At 41.6% G+C, this 25,407-nt stretch overlaps 1 non-coding gene and 1 pseudogene across 1 annotated transcript; both read left to right on the top strand.

Annotated features, from left to right (window-relative positions):
* The first annotated feature begins 3,376 nt into the window (after window positions 1-3,376).
* On the top strand, window positions 3,377-3,478 carry LOC115832718. Its single transcript, XR_004028227.1, has one exon. It is a non-coding gene; the product is annotated as a small nucleolar RNA U13 (small nucleolar RNA).
* Window positions 3,479-17,774: 14,296 nt separating this feature from the next.
* LOC100590444 lies at window positions 17,775-20,415 on the top strand (annotated as a pseudogene).
* Window positions 20,416-25,407: the final 4,992 nt, after the last annotated feature.

The raw sequence follows: 25,407 nt of genomic DNA, 5'->3' as shown, positions 1-25,407 counted from the left end.
CAGCGGCAAACTCTTCTTTCAAAGGGTCTGTGAATTCTTTCGGTTTTCCTGGTATGTTCCTGCAGTAGTTCTTGGAGCAAAAGTTCACGGTGTGAGTCTTCACATGCTGTTCTGCCTGTCTTAGTGAGAGCTGCAAGTCAGTCCTGTCCCCCATCTGGCAGCTATTTTTATTATGCCTTCTCTTGCCATTCTTGAGAATGTCCAGTGATTGTCTTCCAAGGAAAAACTTTGTATGCTATATTTGCTACCACGCTATTTCATCATCAAATCCTAAATTATCTTTCTGGGTGTGATGAATGAGACAAACATGCCTGGGATACTTTCCCATATTACTTTGAAGCATCGGCATCCGAAAAAGAAACAGATGGCACACTCGATATGGATAAATTGAGGATATTTTAATAAAGGGTCTATTTATAATGGTTTAAGCCAGATTAGGGAAACCAGAAAGAGAAAGTGTAGCACCCTGGAGCTAGCAGTGGGGGAAGCCATTACTTCCTCCCAACCCCCTAACCTAAGGCTCAAGGGAAAAGAGCAATTGTTGCAACCCAGAGAGCTTAGCCCTCTAGAGAGGGCTTCTGAAAAGAGCGGTGGCCTTCAGAAGAAGGATGCAGCCAACCTGTGGAGACACAGCAATAGGGAAACAGGTGAATAAATATCCTGGCCTCAGTCTTCTCCCACTCTCAGATCCCTTAATGGTATTCACCCTCGGCCAAACTCAAACCACAGACAAACAAAGCAGCTGAGCCCCCCAAAATCATGCTGTTCTTTATTCTGTTAGATCTTGGAAAGAGTGACATCCCTACTCCATTCTAGCTTGCCACTTTTTAGGACTTTTTTTCTCAGCCTCACAAGGACGACTCAAACAACCCTAAAGTGCAATGTTGTAGCGGGCAAGCATTTTTGATGGAAGTCTAGAAGTACTGAGTGCACAAGTACGTAAATGCTTACTTCACTCAAACAACCTCTGGACCGAAGCATCTCTCTTTCCTAGTTTAGAAACTAGTGATTAGCAAGTGATTAGTAATTGAGATCCAGTTTAAAAATAAAAGTTGACTTTGGACTCGTTTAAATATTGGATTCATAACGCAACAAACATTTATTCAAAATCTACTATGGCTCAGGTCCTCCATGCATGCTATGGCTTGAGGACACAGGCACATAAGACATCAAATAGCATATTTATTCACTCAACAAGTGCTCCTTGAGAGCTTTCTATGTGCCAAGTACTATGTAAGATTTATAGTCTAGAGGGAGGGAGGCAGAACAATAATAAGAGTAAATGAGATAATTATAATGCAAGGTGATAGTATTTTAATAGTTATGTGAGTCTATAGAGTTATAAAGGCAAAAGAGAAAAACCCTCATGGCTTGTTATGTGATGAAGCTAATGTCTGAACAAATACCACATATTCCTGAGTATGGTCTTCCTGAAGACCAAATTCTTCCTTTTTCTTTTTTTGAGATGGAGTCTCGCTCTGTCACCCAGGCTGGAGTGCAGTGGAGCAATCTTGGCTCACTGCAAGCTCCGCCTCCCAGGTTCACGCCGTTCTCCTGCCTCAGCCTCCCGAGTAGCTGGGACTACAGGCACCCGCCACCATGCCTGGCTAATTTTTTGTATTTTTAGTAGAGACAGGGTTTCACTGTGTTAGCCAGTATTGTCTCGATTTCCTGACCTCGTGATCCGCCCGCCTTGGCCTCCCAAAGGGCTGGGATTACACCAAATTCTTTATATACATAATTTTAGAAAATATTTAAAAATGAGTCCTTCTAGAACAACTGTATAATACTAATGCTTTGTATTTATACCACTCAAAAATTTTTGCTGGGCACAGCAGCATGGACCTCTGGTCCCAGCTTCTCAGGATGCAGAGGTGGGAGGATCTCTTGAGCTCAGGAGTTCAAGGCTATAGTGCATTGTAATTGTGCCTGTGAGTAGCCACTATATTCCAGCCTAGGCAACATAGCAAGACCCTGTCCTTTCAAAATAAATTTTTAAATAAAAAATTTTTTAAATCTTCAGAAGCCATTGTAATGGTTAAATATCATTCATTCATTAACAAACAATTATTCAGCAGTTATTATAAGCTAGCAATTTACCCTAACTCATATGGTTCTGAAATAACAGAACCCAAGTCTGAACCCAGCCTGATTCCAAATCCACGCTAGTTCCTCCACAGTAGAGAGAAGAGGAAAATATGTGAAGGAGAAAAATATTCCTATAAACGTGAGGAACTGAGCATCTTTGTGGAAGAGGAATGAAATCAGAATGTATCAAGTCAGGACAACAGAAGCCACTCTTTCAATCCAAGGGAATTTAATTCAGGAAATAGATTATAAAAGTGATAGAAGAGCTGAGATGCCAAACGGGGTGGTGACGTAACCCGGAGATTAGCGACAGCAAGAATCAGCTAACATCCATGGGCTGGAGGGACAGTAGGAAGAGATGCTATTCTCAGAGCCTAAAAGCTAGGATCGTCTGGCTGGAAATAGAACCATTATAGAGGCTCCCTTGCGGGGGTCTGGACCGTGGAGGGAGGGCCTTTCAGAGGGAGTTAGAGCCTTGAAAGAGACTCTGCTGCTGTGGAAGACATCACAGGAAGCACAGAGAGGCGGGAGAAATATCCATCCACTCATGCCTGTCCCCAGCAGAATATACAAAACTCATGGAGCAAGGAAGCCTGCAGACTAAAGGTTCCCACAGTGCAGAACGGGGCAGGGTGAGGAATCACGCTGGGCAGTTGACAGGCTCAGAGCTTCCAGGAAATATTTATGTAATTTAAGTAATGTAGTTTTATGTAACCACTTACCCTATCAGTACTATCCTTTTTTTCAACACTCTAGGTCTTACTTCTTGGTCTTAAAGAAAACACAGGGCCAGGTGCAGTGGCCCATGCCTGTAATCCCAGCACTTTGGGAGGTTGAGGCAGAGGGATGGCCTGAGCCCAGGAGCTTGAGACCAGCCTGAACAACATAGCAAGACCCTCTCTCTATTTAAAAAAAAAAAAATTAAAGTGAACAAACAGGCCTTGCTTCGTTTCCCCGTTTCTTACCATTAGATCACACCCTTTTTGCCCTATCACATTTCTCCACAGTGGTCCACTCTTCACTAAACCTACAATAAACAACGCTCACATTTAACTGCTTCTTTGGGTCTTCATTTCCTTATGAAGCTTCCCATGTCGTATAAAACTTAAGTAAGTTTGTTAATCTATCTTTTGTGCCAAGAATCAGAAATAGTAGAGGAAAAAATATTTTTTCCTTCCCTACACAATTCTATGGGACAGATATTGGCATGTCCATTTTAACAGATGAAACTCAGAGAGTGAATGACCTACCCGAAGCTCAGAAATGGTCATTGGCCAAGTAAAACTCAGTCCTTTTGTAGTTTGGGAGCATGATTTGGTGTTCGTGCCTAAGTGTGATATGTGCCTCCCTCTGAACCTTGTTACAGCGTTGGCACATTACCCATCTAACCTGAACAACAACAACAAAACTCAGTTCTAGTTCTTCTGATCATAAGTTTAGTGCCCTTGTCACCTCAACGCAACCACCTCCCCCATGAGAAAGAAGCTTCTGCATTCCCTTCCATACTGGGAAGGCACTGTTAAAGTTGAGTGAACTTTATCTTGTATTATTCCAGCCATCTGCTCTATGATTATGATTTTGGTATAAACCTTAAGGCTTTATCAAGGAAAATCACTATTAACTTTTTCTGCTCACTTTTTTTCTTTTTTTTTTCGAGACAGAGTCTTGCTCTGTCGCCCAGGCTTGAGTGCAGTGGCACGATCTCAGCTCACTGCAACTTCTGCCTCCCGGGTTCAAGTGATTCTCCTGCCTCAGCCTCCTGAGTAGCTGGGATTACAGGCATGCGCCACCACGCCTGTCTAATGTTTGTATTCTTAGTAGAGATGGGGTTTCACCATGTCGGCCAGGCTGGTCTTGAACTCTTGATCTGCCCACCTTGGCCTCCCAAAGTGTTGGGATTATAGGTATGAGCCACTGCCCCCAGCCCTTTTCTGCCTATCTTTACCAAAATATTGAAATGTTTCCAAGGCTGGATGTGGTGGTTCCCACCTGTAATCCCAGCACTTTGGGAGGCCAAGGCAGGCCGATTGCTTGAGCTCATGAGTTCAAGACCAGCCTGGGCAATATGGCGAAATCCCATCTCTACAGAAAAATGCAAAAATTAGCCAGGCGTGGTGATGCACGCCGGTGGTCCCAGCTACTCAGAAGGCTGAGGCATGAGAATCACTTGAACCCAGGGGGTGCAGTGAGCAAGATCATGCCACTGCACTCCAGCAACAAGAATGAGACCCTGTCTCCAAAAAAAACAAAAAAACAAAAAAAATAAAAAATAGAAAAATAAGAAAAGAAGCTAGATGCAAAAAAGCACCTATTGTATGATTTCATTTTTATAAAATATAAAAACATGCAAAAGAACTCTATACTGTTAAAATCACAAGGGCACTGGTGGGTTTCTGGGTTTCTGGTGACATTCTATTTCTTGATCTGTGTACTGGTTACAGGGGTGTGACCAGTTTTTGAAAATTCATTGAACTAGACACTTGCAATTTGTGCACTTTTCTGTATATATGTAATACTGTAATAAACAGGGTTTTTAAGAGTAGCATAAGTTGCTTGAAAAAAATTTGCAGGATAGATGCCTTGAATTTATATTTTCTCCTACACACTGCAGTCAGCTAGAATGAAGTGTGAAAGGCTCACTCTTGACATTTGGGCCTTTCGTTCCTCCTTTATTCATCCATTTAACACATATTTATTGAAGAATGGGGTCAGGCACTTGGAGGCAAACAGAGTCTCTGCCCTCATACAGACTACAGCCTATGTAGAGAGGGAGGAGACAGACGTCAATCAAATGGTCACACAAACACACATATCAGAGATGGTGAGAGAAAGGGGGGATGCTGAGAGGCCTCCCTCAGACCTAAAGGGTGAGTAGGCTTTGGCAGAAAAGGATATTAGAAAGGGAACCATGGTCAGGTGGCTTTTAAACGTTAGGCTTAACTTGTCCAGTAGAGGGCGACCACAGACAGGCATTTGTGGCAATTCCTACTGCATCAGGAAAGCTGAAGGCTGAAGGTTTGCTTATCATCATCTCTCACTGAGTGTTGAAGGATCACAAATTACTTACCAGAAACTAAGAATCCAAGTGTAAATTTACAAACGTCAATGTTGCTGTCTAGCATTGCCCAACAGTTTGATGCAGATTCCTGCCAAATGCCTAGTGACCTTAATAAATAAAAAAGAAAAAAAGTTAATAAGGCATGATTAAAGGAATCAAAATAAAAGCCCTTTTCTTGATTTGCACACATCCTCAAAGAGCCGCCTCAAGTACAGATACATACACATGTGACATTTTCTTATTTATTAGTACCTCCCTCCACGCAAACACACAAGTGCCTCATATCTGCTGTACCCCACATCCCCTACAGAAAGCATTCTACTATGGATCTGCCTCATGGATTATTGGTTTTATTCAGGCAGCTGATGAACAAATATAATTTTATATGTTGCCTATAGACATAAGGCAAAACAATAATTTCCCACATCCCATTAAATGATCAGGGATGTAATCAGGATTAAAAACCAAGATATTTCCAGCGTACTTGAGGATAGATTTCTTTAACATCTACTATATATCAGCACTAGCAAGACTCTAAGGCATGTCACTTCCTTCCTTTAAAATTAATTCCCACTGCAGGCTGGGTACAGTGGCTCATACCTGTAATCCCAGCACTTTGGGAGGCCAAGATGGGTAGATCACCTGAGGTCAGGAGTTTGAGACCAGCCTGGCCATTATGACGAAACCTCGTCTATACTAAAAATACAAAAATTAGCCAGGCATGGTGGCGCATGCCTGTAATCCCAACTATGCAGGAGGCTGAGGCATGAGAATCACTTGAACCCAAGAGGCAGAGGTTGCAGTGAGCTGAGATCGTGCCACTGCACTCCAGCCTGTGTGACAGAGTGAGACTGTCAAAAAAAAAAATTCCCAGTGCAATTAAAATTTTTCGGTTTTTTAAAAAATGAAAGCAATTCTCTGACAGGTAAAGGCCTGTGTGGTCTGGCCATTACCCATCTCCCAGACTAATCTCCTTTCCTCCTCATTATGTTTCAGACTTTCTTGTATCCACGAAATCGCCATTTTCCATTTGCTGTTTCCCTTGCCTGAAACATTCTGCTCCCATCATCTAACCAGAGGCTTCTTGTCATTCGAGTTCCAAATTGTTACTTCCTAGGAAAAGACCTCTTTGACCACTCATTCCTGTCTGTCCTTCCCAACATGCAAAACAGAACCCTGATCTTTGGCTGGAAATGTTTTGTGTTTTTGTTTGTTTGTTTGATGGAGACAGAGTCTCCCTCTGTCGCCCAGGCTGGAGTGCAGTGGCATGATCTCAGCTCACTGCAACCTCCGCCTTCCGGGTTCAAGCAATTTTCCTGCCTCAACCTCCCGAGTAGCTGGGATTATAGGCATGCACCACCATACCCAGCTAATTTTTGTATTTTTGGTAGAAATGGGGCTTCACCATGTTGGCCAGGCTGATCTCGAACTTGTGGCCTCAGGTGATCCACATGCCTTGGCCTTCCAAAGTGCAGGGATTACAGGTGTGAGCCACTGCGCCCAGCCTAGCTGGAAACTTTCCTGCCCAGTATATTAGCCTGTATTTCTCAGCCTAACTAGCAGCAGGATGTGGCCATGTTTCTGGCTAATGGGATGTAAGTGGATATGTTCAGTGGGACTTCCTAGAAGCTTCCTTAAAGGGAAGCAGACAGGCCAGAGGAGGTGCTTCATGCCTAGAATCCCAGCACTTTGGGAGGCTGAGGTGGGAGGATCACTTGAGGCCAGGAGTTTGAGACCAGCCTGGGCAATATAGTAAGACCCCATCTTTACAAAATATAAATTTTTTTTTTTTTTTTTGAGACGGAGTCTTGCTCTGTCGCCCAGGCTGGAGTGCAGTGGCACGATCTTCGCTCACTGCAAGCCCCACCTCCCGGGTTCACGCCATTCTCCTGCCTCAGCCTCCCGAGTAGCTGGGATTATAGGTGTGCACCACCACGCCCAGCTAATTTTTTTTGTATTTTTAGTAGAGACAGGGTTTCACTGTATTAGCCAGGATGGTCTTGATCTCCTGACCTCGTGATCCGCCCACCTCGGTCTCCCAAAGTGCTGGGATTACAAGCGTGAGCCACTGCTCCCAGCCTGTTTTGTTGTTGTTGTTGTTGTTTTTTAGCCAAGCGTAGTGGTTCATGCCTGTAGTCCCAGCTACTCAGGAGGCCGAGGTTGGAGGATGGCTTGAGCCCAGGAGTTCAGGGATACAGTGAGTGAGCTATGATTGCCTCACTGCACTCCAGCCTAGGCAACAGAGTGAGAACTCATCTCAAAAACAAAAAGTGGAAAGAAAAAAAGGGGAAGCAAACAGCTCTTCTTCCTATTTTCCCCTCTCCTGCTATCTGGAATGCAGATGTGATCACTGGAGCTCCTGAGAACACCTCGGATGCTGAGATGGCAGTGAGGACGGGAGGAAGAGCAGGTAGGGGCCTGGCTAATGGCACTGCAGGATGGGGGTGGAGTGTGCAATACCAGCCTCTAGATAACTTTGATGTGAAAAAAACAAACAAGTTTCTATCTAATTTAAGACACTGTTATTTGCAGCTTGACTGTTACATGCCGCTAAACCTCAATACTAACTAAAAATATCACAGCCATCCCCAGACACATCACCTTATTTCTTCAGTGTCATTTCACTATTGGAAATACCTGGATCATTGTGTTTATCTGAGAGTAGGGATCTGGCCTGTCTTGTTCCTTGCTGCGTCCCCAGCATCTGCTGCAGTGTGATGTTTCCATGCCTTCCCAGAATTTCAAGAAATAAATTGTAATGATCTTCATGGAAATGTTACTAGTCAGGAATTCCATCAATATTAACAGCTAGCGATGGTGCATCAGTAATGAAAAAATTTGGAAAGTTTTCAGCAAGTGTGTTCCTTCTCCTTGCTGTAACAAAAGTGTTTTACTCAAAAACTGGAAGATAGAGCATCAGAACAACTGGCAGAGGAGGTGAACACAGTGTAGTCTGTCTATGACACAGATGAAAGCAATGACTCTGATTTGGATGATGTGGCTGGAGCCAGTCAGTATAATCTACAAGGTTGTGTCTTTCTGGCAACTTTTAGAAAAAGGAAAGTTGTAAAACTGTTTACAGTTTCTCCAATAAGAAATTCTCTTTTGCATAAAGAAAGAAAAAAAACACACAGGCCGGGCACAGCAGCTCACACCTGTAATCCCAGCACTTTGGGAGGCCAAGATGGAAGGATAACTTGAGCTCAGAAATTTGAGACCAGCCTGGGCAGCATAGCGAGCCCCTGTCTCTACTAAAAATAAAAAAATAGCTGAGTGTAGTGGCGCACACCTGTAGTCCCAGCTACTCAAGAGGCTGAGCCAGAAGGATCACTTGAGCCCAGGTGTTCAAGCTTGCAGTGAGCTATGATCGTGCCACTGCACTCCAGCCTGGGTAACACAGTAAGATCTTGTCTTAAAAAAAGAAGAAAGGGGGCCGGGCACGGTGGCTCGTGCCTGTAATCCCAGCACTTTGGGAAGCCAAGGCAGGCAGATTACCTGAGATCAGGAGTTCGAGATCAGCCTGACCAACACGGTGAAACCGTCTTTACTAAAAATACAAAAATTAGCTGGCCATGGCGGTGGATGCCTGTAATCCCAGCTACTCGGGAGGCTGAGGCAGGAGAATTGGTTGAGCCCAGGAGGCGGAGGTTGCAGTGAGCTGAGATCACACCATTGCACTCCAGCCTGGGCGACAAGAGTGAGACTCTGTCTAAAAAAAAAAAAAAAAAAGGAAGGGAGAAAGTGGGGGAGGAGGAAGAAAAGAGAGAGAAAATGGAATATTATAAAATTGTGAGAGAGACAATAACTTGCTTAAAACTTGTTTGATTAGTAGTTGAAGCATTAAGTAATCATGATGCAAATCTTCTAATCGAAAACAGAATCGTGCTTTGAGTAGTATGCTTTTAAAAGAAATTAGAATCGAATTACTTAATGCAGAAAAAAGATCTCATATCTCTCATTAAATATTTCAGCAGTTAGCAGTTTATATGAGGTTGACAACTCTTTTTGCTTCTGCAAACAAAAATGAAATGGCTCAATTAGCAAAATCATTAAGGAAAGACTTTAATGGAGGAAAATAGGCTTTATCAGAAGCAATGCAAAGAAGAGTGAATATTGTTGGGAACTACCCCACCACGAAGTCAGAAGCATCTAAAATCTGAATTAGCGAGGATAACATACACCTCAAGGAAAAAAATCAAAACCAGTGAAAGAAGACAATATTTTCATCATTAAGAAAAGTGAATGAGTTTGTAATAACCAACACGTACCCTAATGCCCAATTCGAAGAAGCTTGCAGACACATTCTTAGTAATAATAAACGAACATTAACATAGAATGAAAGAAGCATTCTACATCTGGAATATTTGTCAGGAAACAAGGACCAAGACATTCAGGGCAATTCATGCTTTATGTGTTTTTCAATTTCATTTTAAGAATAACTTCTGGCCAGGCGCAATGGCCCACACCTGTACTCCCAGCTCTTTGAGAGGCCGAGGCGGGCAGATCACAAGGTCAGGAGTTTGAGACCAGCCTGGCCAGCATGGTGAAACCCCGTCTCTACTAAAAATACAAAAATTAGCCAGGTGCAGTGACGTGAGCCTGTAATCTCAGCTATTCGGGAGGCTGAGGTAGGAGAATTGCTTGAACCTGGAAGGCGGAAGTTGCAGTGAGCTGAGATCGCGCCACTGCACTCCAGCCTGGGTGACAGAGCAAGACTCCGTCTCCAAAAAAGAATAACTTTTAAAATTTAAATGTTTGCAGTATTATCTTTCAATTGTTTGAATCATTTTATTTGGCATTATTGTGTGTTAATGTTCCCTTCTTTTAATATATTCTATCGTCTAACTCAGGTAGAAATTATTTTTATGTGTCATTGAAATGTAGTGTAATCTTGTCTCAATATATATGTCCATAATAATAATAAACCATATAACCCGTGCATTTATTATCACTGTCTGGGGGGATTTCTTGTTTGTTTTGGTTGCAGAAAGCCTTAGAAACTTTTTGTATAATCCCATCACAGAAACATGGTCCGCTATTTACTACTGTGGTCAGTCATCGTTTCTAAAAACATACCAAGAAGGCATTACGGGAAAATGTAGAATAACTTATGATTTTGAGGATCGCCAAGAATTCTCAATAATTCTAATTTTTTGTTCCAGAATCCTGAAGATTAATAACTCTTAGAAATTCTCAAACACTAGTACAGTGCCTGGCATAGAGTAGACATCAGCATATATTTAGAATGAATGGGTATTATTTTGTTTAGTAGTCACAGCAATCCTGTGAAGAAGATGCAGATGTGCCCATTTTACTCATTAGAAATACCTGGATCTCCTTGAGGTTCCTGTGAGACAACACCTTTAGGAGTCTTAAAAGTTCTATTGTTTACTGAGATGGTCTATGAGGCACATCCTTGAGATTCTTAGACATACTACTAGGCCTGCCCTTAAATTTTTCTGACAAAGCATCTTATTCTGGATTTGATCTTAGGCCCTAGAGATATTTATTATTTGGGAATCTTTTAATGGAAGAGACCAGGGATAAGCAACAGTTTTATTTTATAACCCAATATTTGTACTTTTCCATTTTTGCTAAGAACTTGAATAATTTTTCTTTTTTCTTTTCTTTTTTTTTTTTTTTTTTGAGACAGAGTCTCACCCTGTCACCCAGGCTGGAGTGCAGTGGCGTGATCTCAGTTCACTGCAACCTCTGCCTCCCGGGTTCAAGTGATTCTCCTGCCTCAGCCTCCCAAGTAGCAGGGATTACAGGCGTGCACCACTACACCCTGCTAATTTTTTATATATTTAGTAGAGACAGGGTTTCACCACATTGGCCAGGCTGATCTTGAACTCCTGATCTCATGATCCTCCCGCCTTGGCCTCCCAAAGTGCTGGGATTACAGGTGTGAGCCACTGCACCCAGCCCACAATTTTTCTTTAGATCATCTCTCCTGTCTCATATTTTGTCATAGGCAACTGAAAAAGCCAGCTGGCACCTTCTACATTCTGCTTGGACATCTCTCTAGCCAATCCCACAAGCTGTTAAGCACCCTCTCTGTTTTCCACGTTCCCATAGGCGACAGTGTCCTCACACTTTCTGTCACTACATAAAAAGAGTCCTCTGTTTTCCAGCCTCTATAAATACTTTCCTCAGTCTTTCACACCCTCACCCATAGTCTCCTCCTGGCTTTTTCTGCTTCTCTCTGACACTGTCCCAAAGCCAGTGCCACATGGTTTGGGTATTCGTTATGATAGCACCCCACTTCCAAGTACCAAATTCTGCCCAAGTATCTATTATTACTGCACAATACTGTAGTGGTTTGAAACAACCATTTATCATGACTATCTTCAAACAGGGCACAGCAAGGAACAGCTCATTTCTGCTCCAGAATGCCTGGGGCCTCAGCTGCAAGACTGGAATAGCGGGGGGACTAGAACAACCAGGGGTTGGCTGGGCATCTGTTTCTCTTTCTCCCTCTGTCTGTCTGTCCCTCCCCACCCGCCTTTCCACACAGTTTCTTCCTGCAGCCACCTTAGGCTCCCTTATTCGATGGCAGCCTCTGGGTAGTCAGACTCTCACAGGGAAGCTCGGGGCAGGGAAGCTCCTGTCCTCAGAGACAGGAAATGGAAGCAGCCAGTCTCTTAAAGCCGAGCTTGGAAACCAGCACAGTTCCACTCCCCAGATATTCTACTGGTCAAAGCAGTCAGACTTGAAGGGAGGAGACATAGGTCCCATTTCTCAATGGGAGCCGTGTCAAAGAAGGTATAGTTGTCTTTCATCTATTATTATTCACCTATTTTACTACGGTTATAATAATATGGTAAAATAATATGGTAAAGTTTTGTGATAACAAAGATTATAAAAACATTATTATTATTATTATTACTGAGAGGGAGTCTCACTTTGTTGCCTAGGGTGGAGTGCAGTGGCACGATCTCAGCTCACTGCAACCTCTGCCACCCAGGTTCAAGCAATTCTCCTGCCTCAGCCTCCCAAGTAGCTGGGATTACAGGCACCTGCCACTGTGCCTGGCTAATTATTGTAGTTTTATTAGAGATGGGGTTTCACCATCTTGGCCAGGCTGGTTTTGAATTTCTGACTTTGTGATCCACCCGCCTCAGCCTCCCAAAGTGCTGGGATTACAGAGGTGAGCTACCATGCCTAGCCAAAACATTATTATTATTATTATTATTATTATTATTATTATTATTGAGAGAGGGTCTTGCTATGTTGCCCAGGCTGGTCTTGAACTCCTGGCCTCAAGCGATCCTCCAGCCTTGGGTTCCCAAAGTGCTGGGATTACAGGCATGAGCCACTGTGCCTGGCCAATTCAGATATTATTTTACTGCTGCCCAAACCCACTCTTAAAAGGGGGCGTCCTCAAGTTCCTATCTTCTACACAGTGGTGTCTTATGATCATTTTGAGACTCTCAGTTCCGCATATGAGGCACACTGTTTGAAACAGTTGGTGTGCAGAATAGTTTTCATTCATCTCTCTAGGGTAATGCTTTGTCCCTTCCTCACCTGCTCTGTGTCCCGGGAGGCAGGTCTTTCCCTGTTGGCTTCCGGTTGATCTCAGCCACTGGATGACAACAGAAGTTCCATGGAGGAGGTAAGGGAGTGTGAGGGTGCTAGATTTATTCCCAAGCTTCATCCCAGCTGAATCATTGTGGTTTGGCTTTCTGGCTCTCCAGGCAGTGTTCTACATTTAGCTATACCATATTCTCTCTCAATTAGTTCAGGCCTAGACCAATAATATCTTCCTGGTTCTTGCTAACTTCAGGATACTGCACCATTCTTTGTGAGTTTCCCTTAAACCTGATTCTTTATTAAATTCCTCTAAATTATTCTATTTGGGTCTTCTGTTCACCGACAGAGACGGATACAGATGGTCTACTTCTGATATAACTAACACTTTAAAACTCTCCCTAATTTTTTTTTTTTTTTTTGTCAGGGTCTGGTTGTGTTGTCCAGGCTGGAGTGCAATGGTGCAATCTCAGCTCACTGCAGCTTCTGCCTCCCTGGTTCAAGCAATTCTCCCACCACAGCCTCCTGAGTAGCTGGGACCACAGGTGTGCGCCATCACATCTGGCTAATTTTTGTATTTTTTGTAGAGACGGAGTTATTGCCATATTGCCTAGGTTGGTCTCAGACTCCTGAGCTCAAGTGATCCACCCACCTCAGCCTCCCAAAGTGCTGAGATTACAGGCATAATCAGCCTTTTTCTTATCAGAATTATTTATTAATGTAGTTTTCCCATTTTTTAAATCAGACTTTTGATCCTTTGTCCTTCCATTTATCTAGAGTTCTTTACATATTAAGAATATTATACTTTTATCTGTAATATAGCTCACTGCTTATTGTGTTTTATTTCTCTTTTTGGGGGAAACAGGGTCTCACTCTGTTGTCCAGGCTGGAGTGCAGTGGCATAATCACAGTTCACTGCAAACTCAACCTCCTTGGCTCAAGCAATCCTCCCACCTCAGCCACCCTAGTAGCTGGAACTAAAGGCATGCACTGCTACGCCCAGCTGATTTTTTTTTCAGTTTTAAATTTTGAGATGGAGTCTCACTCTGTCACCCAGGCTGGAGTGCAGTGGTGAGATCTGGGTTCACTGCAACCTCCACCTCCCGGGTTCAAGCAATTCTCCTGCCTCAGCTGGGATTACAGTAGCTGGTATTACAGGCACCCACCACAACGCCCAGCTAATTTTTTGTATTTTTTGTAGAGATGAGGTTTCACCATGTTGGCCAGGCTGATCTCGAACTCCTGACCTCAAGTGATCCACCCGCCTTGGCTTCCCAAAGTGCTGGGATAACAGGCATGAGCCACCACGCCTGGCTTGTGCTCATTGTTTTTTGACTTTGCTTACAGTAGGGTATTTAGCCATGCTCCAAAAAAATTATTTTTATTTTTAATGTAGTCAAATTTATTAACCTTTTCTTTTATTGCCTCTAGATTTTGAGGCTTTCTCTATACCAAAGTTAAAGAAGAATTCACCCATGTTTTCTTCTAGCACTTGTGTGATTTTGTATTTTACATTTAGATTCCTATTTTGAATTTATTCTTCAATATGGTGTGACGTATGAATTTAATTTTATCTTTTTCCAAATGTACCATCTGTCCCAGAACCATTTATTTAAAAGCTTATCTTTGTAGAACTTGAGGATAACTGGTAGATTTAAAAAAATAATAATAAAAGTTTATCTTTGACCCAATGGTTTGAGATGCCAGTTCTTCATATAGTCAATTACCATATGTGTTTCTATTTCTGGACTTTTTATTCTGCTGCATTAGTCTACTTGTCTAGTCATGGGACAGTACCACTGTGTGTTAATTATAAAAGACTTTATAGTATGTTTTAATATCTGTTAGTCTACTTCAAAGTTTTGTGTGTTTTTAAATGTTTCCCTGGCTATTTTTAAATGTTTCCCCATATAAACTTTAGTATCGGCCGGGTGTGGTGGCTCACGCCTGTAATCCCAGCACTTTGGGAGGCCGAGGCGGGCGGATCACGAGGTCAGGAGATGAAGACCATCCTGGCTAACGCGGTGAAACCCCCGTCTCTACTAAAAAAAATACAAAAATTAGCCAGGCGTGGTGGCGGGCGCCTGCAGTCCCAGCTGCTCGGGAGGCTGAGGCAGGAGAATGGCGCAAACCCGGGAGGCGGAGCTTGCAGTGAGCCGAGATCTTGCCACTGCACTCCAGCCTGGGTGACAGAGCGAGACTCTGTCTCTAAAAAAAAAAAAAAAAAAAAAACTTTAGTATCAACTCGTATGGCTTCATTTAAAAAGCTTGCTGCTATTTGTACTGGGATTATGATCGTTAATAAATTGACTTGGACAACTGACATCTTTGTGCTGCTGAGTCATCCTATCCAAGAATAGGAAATGTTTTAATTATTAGGGGCTTTATAGAATATTTTAATATGTGGCAGGCTACTCCCTGCTAAAAGTTTTTCTTTTTTATTGGTTTCTTGACTATTCTTGCTTATTTTTAAAATATAAACTTTAGTATTAATTTGTTTGGCTCCATAAAAAAGTTTGTTGGTATTTTCATTGGAATTGTGATAAATCGACTTAGGAAGAAGTAACACGGCCCCCAGATCTGATCACTTCAAAATAGATATTTTGAATGTAAACACACACACACACACACACACACACACACACACACACACGTACATGCACACCAGAACCTAAAAATTCATTCCAGATGTGGAAAGGATCAATGTCATTCAATCTAGCAAATATTTATATACTACCTGCTATTTGCAAGTTACTATAATAAAATATAACATGAGTCACGGTCTCTGTTCTCAAGAAGATAAGCACCTGAAGGGGGCGATAAGCACTTAATGATTATAGTGAGCCTGCACAGCATTTAATGCAGTGTCTTTTGGGGTGAGCATCTCTCTGAGCCACAGAAATCTACAGCCCAAATATCTATGTGCAGCACTTGGATATATCCACAGCAATCCATGGCAAAAATCCAATGTGTTTTTTCTTGCATCTGCTGCATGTTATTATAACTTCTTATTCTCTAGGGATCTTGACCACATCTAACATTGATCCTCACCCCCAAAATGTTCTCTCTTATAGGAGAAGAAAAGTTTAAGATGAGACCATTCGTTTATCCTATAAATATTCTTTGAGTACCTTCCATATGTGAAGATTGCTCTTGGAGCTGAACTCATAGTGGGTTACAAGAAAGACCACATCCCTCCTTCGGGAGATTCCATTCTGGAGACAGAGACAGTTCAGGCAGAAACAAACAAGTTAAATGATACAACATAATTGCAGGGTGAGGAGGGCTGTATGGAAGAAGAAGGCAGGGAAAGGAGATGAAGGGCAAGGTGCCATTTTGGATAGGACAGTGAGGGAAAGCCTTGCTGGGGAGAAAGAATTCGGGCCGACTTGAATGATATGAATGAGGGAATCACATGAAGGTCCTTGGAGAAGACCCTGTCATACACAAGGAGCATCTGCAGAGCCCGGGGGGCCACACAGCCAGAAGAGAAAGCAAGGGAGAGACAGGGAGAAAAAGGGCTTCAGGTGCACAGTGTCTAGAGCAAGTAGGCACTCCAAGTTCCCCAAAAGGAGTTTGGATTTTGTTCTGTAAGAAAGGATGCTTTTTTGCAGGGGTATGACAAGTGTGATCTTTAAATTTGGCTGCCTTGGAGAAAATGGACTGTAGTGAAGGGGAAAGGGGGAGGCTGGTCAGAAGTCACTGTGCTGATCATGTGACAGATGACAGGGGCTTGGACCAGGGGACCACAGAGGACAAAAAAAGAAGAAGCAAAGTGGAAGAATGTGGGAATTTTTTTGGAAGACAAACTAACAGGACTTACAGATGGACTGGATTTGAGAGTGGAGGGAGAGGAAGAGCTAAAGGTGGCTCCCTAGTTTTTGGTTTGAGTAACTGGTTGAATACCAGTACCATATATTAAAAAGAGGTGACTACTGGAGAAGGAGCAGGTTTGGGGCAAAACCATAGAGATCTATTTTAGACACATTATTCAAGATACTTGGTTACTTCCCACTAACTTTTAATAACCTAGCATAAGTTATATTGTCCTTTTCTATTCTTCTTTCATCCCAAATTAGAGTTGTTCCCAGGACAGTGTTTAACCCAGATGTGAAAGAAGATACGGCAAATCATCATTTGATCATTTCTGAAGGTCTCAAGTATTATCCTTCTATAAAAAGGATTAAATAAGGCCGGGCGAGGTGGCTCATGCCTGTAATCCCAGCACTTTAGGAGGCCAAGGCAGGCAGATCACCTGAGGTTCGGAGTTTGAGACCAGCCTGACCAACATGGAGAAACCCTGTCTCTACTAAAAATACAAAATTAGCCCAGCATGGTGGTGCATGCCTGTAATCCCAGCTACTTGGGAGGCTGAGGCAGGAGAATCGCTTGAACCTGGGAGGCAGAGTTTGCAGTGAGTCGAGACCATGCCATTGCACTCCAGTCTGGGTAACAAGAGCGAAACTCTGTCTCAAACAAACAAACAAAAACGATTAAATAGTCTAGGTGGAGTGGCTCACGCCTGTAATCCCAGCACTTTGGGAGGCCGAATTGGGCAGATTGCTTTGAGCTCACAAATCAGCCAAGCATGGTGGCTCACACCTGTAGTCCCAGCTATTCGGGAGGCTAAGGCTGGAGAATCGCTTGAGTCTGGGAAGCAAAGTTAACAGTGAGCTGTGATTCCGCCACTGCACTCCAGCCTGGATGACAGAGTGAAACCCTGTCTCAAGAAAAAAAGAGGGGAGGGATTAAATAAGTATTGTCATTGACAGCAAAAGCTGTTTGGATCTAGTTGATTATATAATCTGGATACGTATCCTCACCCAAACCTCATGTTGAAATGTAATCCCCAGTATTGGAGATGGGTCCTGGTGGAAGGTGTTTAGGTCATGGGGGCAGATTTCTCATGGCTCGGACCTGTCCTGGAGATAGTGAGTTCTCATGAGATCTGGTCATTTAAAAGTTTGTGGTACCCCCACTTTAACTCTCTCTCTCTTGCTCTTGCTTTCGCCATGTGAAGTGCCAGCTCCCACTTCACCTTCCACCATGAATAAAAGCTCCTTGAGGAATCCCCAGAAGCCAAGCAGATGCCAGCACCATGCCTCCTGTACAGCCTGCAGGACTATGAGCTAATTAAACCTCTTTCCTTTATAAATTACCCAGTCTCAGGTATTTCTTTATAGCTATGCAAGAATGCCTAATACAGTTGATTTCAACTATAATCAAGGAGGGAAAAAAGTGAGTGGAGGTTAAACAAAGTCGTTTGCCATTTTTCACATGATCAGGAGCAGAGATAAAGTTATAACTTGCAAGTGGCTCCATTCAGGCTGATGGTGCATGATCACAGTGCTTTGGTTACCTGGTGGGCCTCATGGGCTGAGGCCTCAAAGACATAACCAGGCCCTATCGTGATCGCTCCATTGGAAACATGGGGCCTTTTTTCAGCATCTGCCATCCACAAGACACTGTGCCCCTGGGACTTTCACCATGTCTCATACGGTAGCCCTACTATTATTCCTAGGCAGCTCTGTATTCCCAGAGGGTTTCCCTTGACTTCTTAGATACAATGGATCATTTGAGTTTTGCTTGTGAAATTGTGAAAAGTTTTTAAGAGCAAACACACACCTCAATGAGACCATAAAGGGGTTAAGGCATGTGCAGTGCTTTGAGGTGTTCAGATGAAAAGCTCTCAGTAATATTAATTATTATTCTTTTACTTACAAGTAGCTCTTTTTTTACATATATACTTTAAGTTCTAGGGTACATGTGCACAACGTGCAGGTTTGTTACATATGTATACATGTGCCGTGTTTGTTTGCTGCACCCATTAACTTGTCATTTACATTAGGTATTTCTCCTAATGCTATCCCTCCCCTATCCCCCCACCCCACGACAGGCCCTGGTGTGTGATGTTTCCCTTCCTGTGTCCAAGTGTTCTCATTGTTCAATCCCCACCTGCGAGTGAGAACATGTGGTGTTTGGTTTTTTGTCCTTGCAATAGTTTGCTGAGAATGATGGTTTCCAGCTTCATCCATGTCCCTACAAAGGACATGAACTCATCATTTTTTATGGCTGCATAGTAATGTGCCACATTTTCTTAATCCAGTCTATCACTGATGGACATTTGGGTTGGTTCCAAGTCTTTGCTATTGTCAATAGTGCCGCAATAAACATATGTGTGCATGTGTCTTTATAGCAGCATGATTTATAATCCTTTGGGTTTATACCCAGTAATGGAATCGCTGGGTCAAATGGTATTTCTAGTTCTAGATCCTTGAAGAATCGCCACACTGTCTTCCACAGTGGTTGAACTAGTTTATACTCCCACCAACAGTGTAAAAGCATTCCTATTTCTCCACATCCTCTCCAGCATCTGTTGTTTCCTGACTTTTTAATGATCACCATTCTAACTGGTGTGAGATGGTATCTCATTGTGGTTTTGATTTGCATTTCTCTGATGACCAGTGATGATGAGCATTTTTTCATGTGTCTGTTGGCTGCATAAATGTCTTCTTTTGAAAAGTGTCTGTTCATATCCTTTGCCCACTTTTCGATGGGCTTGTTTGATTTTTTTCCTGTAAATTTGTTTAAGTTATTTGAAGATTCTGGATATTAGTTTTTTGTCAGATGGGTAGATTGCAAAAGTTTTCTCCCATTCTGTAGGTTGCCTGTTCACTCTGATGGTAGTTTCTTTTGCTGTGCAGAAGCTCTTTAGTTTAATTAGATCCCATTTGTCTATTTTGGCTTTTGTTGCCATTGCTTTTAACAAAACAATAAGTAAAACATGAGTCCACAAAAAACTGTGAGAGGGATATACCTTATAAAGACCTTGGGTTCTTTTGGCTGTTGGCTTGGAGGAGGCCAAGGTGCAACTTTCTTTTTTTTTTCTTTTTTTTTTTTTTGGGACGGAGTCTCGCTCTGTCACCCAGGCTGGAGTGCAGTGGCGCGATCTCGGCTCACTGCTAGCTCCGCCTCCCGGGTTCACGCCATTCTCCTGCCTCAGCCTCTCCAAGTAGCTGGGACTACAGGCGCCCGCCACTACGCCCGGCTAATTTTTATTTTTTGTATTTTTAGTAGAGACGGGGTTTCACCGTGGTCTCTATCTCCTGACCTCGTGATCTGCCCGCCTCGGCCTCCCAAAGTGCTGGGATTACAAGCGTGAGCCACTGCGCCCGGCCCAAGGTGCAATTTTCTTCCGTCATCCTGAATCTGGGTTCATCCAACACCAGCTGCCTCCACCATGCTGCAGAAGTTCGACCCCAACGAGATCAAAGTCATATAGCTGAGGTGCACCGGGGGTGAAGTCAGTGCCACGTTTGTGCTGGTTCCCCAAGATCGGTTCCCTGGGTCTGTCTCCAAAAAAGGTTGGTGATGACATTGCCAAGGCAATGGGTGACTGGAAGGGCCTGAGAATTACAGTGAAACTGACCATTCAGAACAGACAGGCCCAAATTGAGGTGGTGCCTTCTGCCTCTGCCATGATCATCAAAGCCCTTAAGGAACCACCAAGAGACAGAAAGAAACAGAAACACATTAAACACAGTGGGAATATCACTTTTGATGAGATCGTCAACATTGCTTGACAGATGCAGCACCCATCTTTAGCCAGAGAACTCTCTGGAACCATTAAAGAGATCCTGGGGACTGCCCAGTCTGTGAGCCATAATGTTGATGGCCACCAACCTCTTGACATCATAGATGACATCAACAGTGTTGTTGTGGAATGTCCAGCTAGTTAAGAAGCACAAAGGAAAATATTTCAATAAAGGATCATTTGACAACTGGAGAAAAAAAAACAAAAACACCTTGCGTTCTGCAGTCAATTCTCCCTGCCTAAGTGAAAATCCCTGATATTTTGTGAATGATGAGGGGACACAGTCATTCCAGTCCCCAGCACTAAGTCATAGTACATAGAGCAGGGCAGAATATCTGTAGCTACTGTGAATGAAATTATTTTGAATCCTGTGGGAAAAGAACAGTGGGATTGGGCCAGGAAGGAATGATTTACATTTTAAGCATCAAATGTGTGAATATTTTTTTCCAAAAATATAAAGTCTTCTTTTATTATAAGAAAAGTAATACAAGTTTTACATAGAAAATTTAAAAATACAGACTATTTTATTTTTTATTTTTTTGAGACAGTCTCACTTTGTTATCCAGGCTGGAGCATAGTGGTGGGATTTCGGCTCGCTGCAACCTCTTCCTCCCAGGTTCAAGCGATTCTCCTGCTTCAGCCCCCCGGGTAGCTGGGATTACAAGTGCCTGCCACCATGCCTGGATAATTTTTGTATTTTTAGTAGAGATGGGGTTTCACCATGTAGGCCAGACTGGTCTCGAGCTCCTGACCTCAAGTGATCCGCCCGCCTCAGCCTCCCAAACTTCTGGGATTACAGGCGTGAGCCACCGTGCCCAGCCAGAATATTATTTTTTAAATAACATTTAAATTAATTTTAACCACTACTGAGATAATCACTATTAATATTTTATTTATATACTACAAATATATATGTGTATGCGTATGTATATTTATATATAATCATCTTTTAGAAATATTGACTTCTATGAGTGTATTCTTTAAGAGAACATGATTTGAAAACTAAAAGATCAACTTTTGAAAACCTTTGTTATTGGGAAAGTTGCCTAGCACAGATATAATAACAATTACTGGCATTTTATAGCATCTTATGTGAATTATCTCTTTTATTACTAAAAATAGCTATTGTTATTAACATAATAATAATTATTATTGACATATTAGTGACAGAAGAAAGAATACCTTGCTGGGAGGCATAAGTCCCAGTTCAAAGTTATGATTAGATACAAAGCTGCAAAATACTTTGAGCCTGAGTTTCCTCAAGTATATAATAAGCATCTTGGACTAAATGAAGCCTGAGGCCTCTTCCAGTTTTAAAATCCTACCAAAGTCTTATTTTAGAATAGGGGCACTTACTGAGATGCATTTGCTGAGATGCAAATTTACTTTCAAATATTTTATCTAAAATGCACCTGTTTTCAAGCTAAGAAAAATGGATCACATTTTGAAGAAAATTCGAAGGCTTTGAAGATGGGGCCTATTTACAGAGACCAATTTGTTTCTCTGCATTATTTTAACATGCAACTCTTCTCCAGTCCTGAAGCTTCCTAAGTATCTGAGGCTTCGAAAAGTGGGGGTAGAGACAGCTTATTACCATGGAGATAGATGGGAGCAAACGGTCACATCATCAAAAGCAAACTAGAAATGTACAAAGCTTTTGTGATGCTGATCCTTTTTTTTTTTTTTTAAGTAAGAAGAAGAAGGGAAAAAGGCACAAATAAAAGGACAGATCTCTCTCATTAAATCCAACACTAATTTAGTAATCAGTGAAATAAAGGTACCCTTGAAAGCCTGCTGCCAGAAAATACAGTACAACAAAGAAGCACAAAAGGTTGCTGGCTGCCAGGTATAATTTCCAGGTACTCCAAGTGCATTTAGACTCCCTGTTCTCTTAGCTTTGCTTTGCAGATTGGCCGTCTTCGTGGTAGGCTCGAAGTATCCATTTAGTCACCCTAGTGTGTTATCCAAATATTTAGAAGGAGAAAAATTGTGGGAAAATAACCTTTAATTTTACAATTCTCCAAAGGAAACTGTTCAAAATTAAGAGGTCTAAGAAGATAAGAATGAGTGTTAATCTATTTTTCTGTTTATTACCTATCACTTTGGATAATCTGGAAATAATTTTGACAGTGGGATAAAAGTCGAAGTTGGGGTAAGAGTCCAAATTTTCACAAAGTAGCTTACATCAGAATAAAGTCGCCGTCAATTAGATTGCTTGCATATAGATATGTGAGCTATTACCCCTATCCATTACATAATCTTACTCCAGCAGAGGCTGCCAAAAACCTGTAGGCAGGAAAGATTTACACTCAGTTCTTCATAAGTGCCCAAAAGAAATCACTTTAGAATGATTATATAAGTTAAAGAACATGGCCAAGTTTGTGCCTTGAACTTTTAGTCTATCAATTAGCAATAGTAATTGCATACTGCTGAGATGTTTTAGAGACTGAGGTGGTTTTAAAAGTGTTTTGTGCTATTCAGAGGGAAATTCAATTTACATCATATTTTAGAATGTGAATTATGAAGGAAATTGTCTCTTTTTCTTCCTTATCCCTCTCTTCCCCCTCCTCTACCTCCTTCTCCTCCTCTTCCTTTTCCTCTTCAGATTTTCGCTCTTTGCCTACAGCATTAAGAGAGACTATTCACATTATAAAGACATTGATTTCCTTAATTGATCTGTAAATTCAATGTATATGCCAAATAAAACACCAAGGTGATTTTTTTCAACCTGACAAAAATAACACTAAAGTTCTTCAAGACATATAAATGGGCAATTAGAAAAATTCTGAAAAACAAGAGTAGTAAGAGGGTAATTAATACAACTATACATTAAAATGTATCATGGAGTTATAATAATTAAAATATCTTATTCTAGAGAAGAAATAGAATAGCTAAATAGAATAGAATGGAATAGAAGAGAATGAACAGAAATAAACCCAAATACGTATATAGATTTAATGTGTGGAAAAGGTAGATGAGTCAAATTTATAGGGGAGGGATGGGAGAAGGGAAGATGTATTAGTCAATAGATAGCGATGAGAAAACTGGCTAGGAATGGAAAATAAAATAAAATGGGTTCCTCACCATGCTCTTTGTATTCCCAAATTTCCAGAGGATTCAAAGATAGCAATATAATACATACTCTGTGGCCATACCACTCTGAATGCCCCCAGTCTTATCTGATCTCAGAAGCTAAGCAGGGTTAGGCCTGGGGGCCTGCTTAATACTTGGATGAGAGAACTGTAATATAAACAAGTAAGTGTATATATGTGTATATATATGTATATACACACACACACACGCATACACATAAGTATATATATACACACACATATATACTTATATGTATGTATTATACTTATTACATATACTAGTTTTGAACTACTATTAGGTATATTAGATTATATAGTTGGTGAATTTATATATAATCTGGAGTATGAAATATATATAATCTAGGAGTTGTATATAATCTAGGAGTTTTAAAAAAACTGGTGAATTTATATATAATTAGGAGTTTTGAGTGAATTTATTTATATATAATAAATATATAAATAAATAAATTTTTTCATTTATTGGTGAGTTTATTTATATATAATCCAGGAGTTTAAAAATAATTTCTAGGCTGGGTGCTGTGGCCCACACCTGTAATCTCAGCACTTTGGGAGGTCAAGGTGGGAGGACTGCTGGAGCTCAGGAGTTGCAGACCAGCCAGGCATGGTTGTGCACACCTATAGTCCAAGCTACTTGGGAGGCTGAGGTGGGAGGATGGCTTAAACACAGGAAGTTGAGGCTGTAATGAGCTATAACTGTGCCACTGCACTCCAGCCTGGGCAACAGAGTGAGACCCTGTCTCAAAAAAGAAAAAAAAAGAAAACGTAAAATAAAATAATAAGACTTTTTCTTCATTTTTCTTTTAGTTTTATTTTTTATACCCACACCACACAGACGTAATATAAAAAGACTTTCTAGGCAAGACACACAATTCTAAAGTCTTAAAGGAAGAGAAAAATAAATTTGAATATATATAAAGTGGAAAAAATATTGCAACGTATTTGGCAAGCAAAGAAAATCATTAATATACAACTTCTTGTACAACTCAGTAAGTAAAAACAAATCAAAAAGAAAATGGTCGGCCGGGCGCGGTGGCTCATGCTTGTAATCCCAGCACTTTGGGAGGCTGAGGCGGGCGGATCACGAGGTCGGGAGATCAAGACCACGGTGAAACCCCGTCTCTACTAAAAATACAAAAAATTAGCCGGGCGTGGTGGTGGGCGCCTGTAGTCCCAGCTACCTGGAGAGGCTGAGGCAGGAGAATGGCGTGAACCCAGGAGGCGGAGCTTGCAGTGAGCCGAGATTGCGCCACTGCACTCCAGCCTGGGCGACAGAGCGAGACTCCGTCTCAAAAAAAAAAAAAAAGAAAAGAAAATGGTCAAATGTATTAAAATCTTCGTCTCATTCACAATTAAATAACTGCATATAAAAATAATGAGTATATCCATATAATGAAATATTATCTGGCAATAAAAAGCAGCATTATTAAATAACTGCCAAAAAGTATAAATAACCCAAATGCTCATCAACTGATGAATGGATAAACAAAATATGCTATATCTATACAATAGACTGTTATTCAGCCATAAAAAGGAATGAAAAACTGACACATGCTACAACATGGATGAGCCTTGAAGACGTTACGCTAAGTGAAAAATACCAGACACGACAGCATATGTCTTATGATTCCAATGACATAAAATGCTCAGAATACGTATATCCAGAGAGACAGAAAGTGGGTTCGTGGTCGCCTAAGGCTGGGGAGTGGGACTAGAGGAAAAATGGTGAGTGACTGCTAATAGATACAGTTTTGGGGGGAGGTCACGAAAATTGATTGTGGTGATGCTTGCACGACTCTGTGAAATACTAAAAACCATTGAATTGTGCACTTCAAATGGGTAAACTGCCTGGCATATGAATTATATCTTAATAAAGCTGTTATTTTTTAAAAGCTTATGTAAAAAAAAACCAATGAGCGATTTGAATTTGTTTATCATGTTACAAAGCTAGATAATAATAAATGTTAAGAATACAGACACAGTCAGTCTCATACTCTATCGGTAGGAGTGCAAATTGGTACACTTTT

The sequence above is a fragment of the Nomascus leucogenys genome, chromosome 22a (assembly GCF_006542625.1).
Source record: "Nomascus leucogenys isolate Asia chromosome 22a, Asia_NLE_v1, whole genome shotgun sequence".
Taxonomy (NCBI): domain Eukaryota; kingdom Metazoa; phylum Chordata; class Mammalia; order Primates; family Hylobatidae; genus Nomascus; species Nomascus leucogenys.
This window is presented reverse-complemented; position numbering and strand designations above follow the sequence as displayed.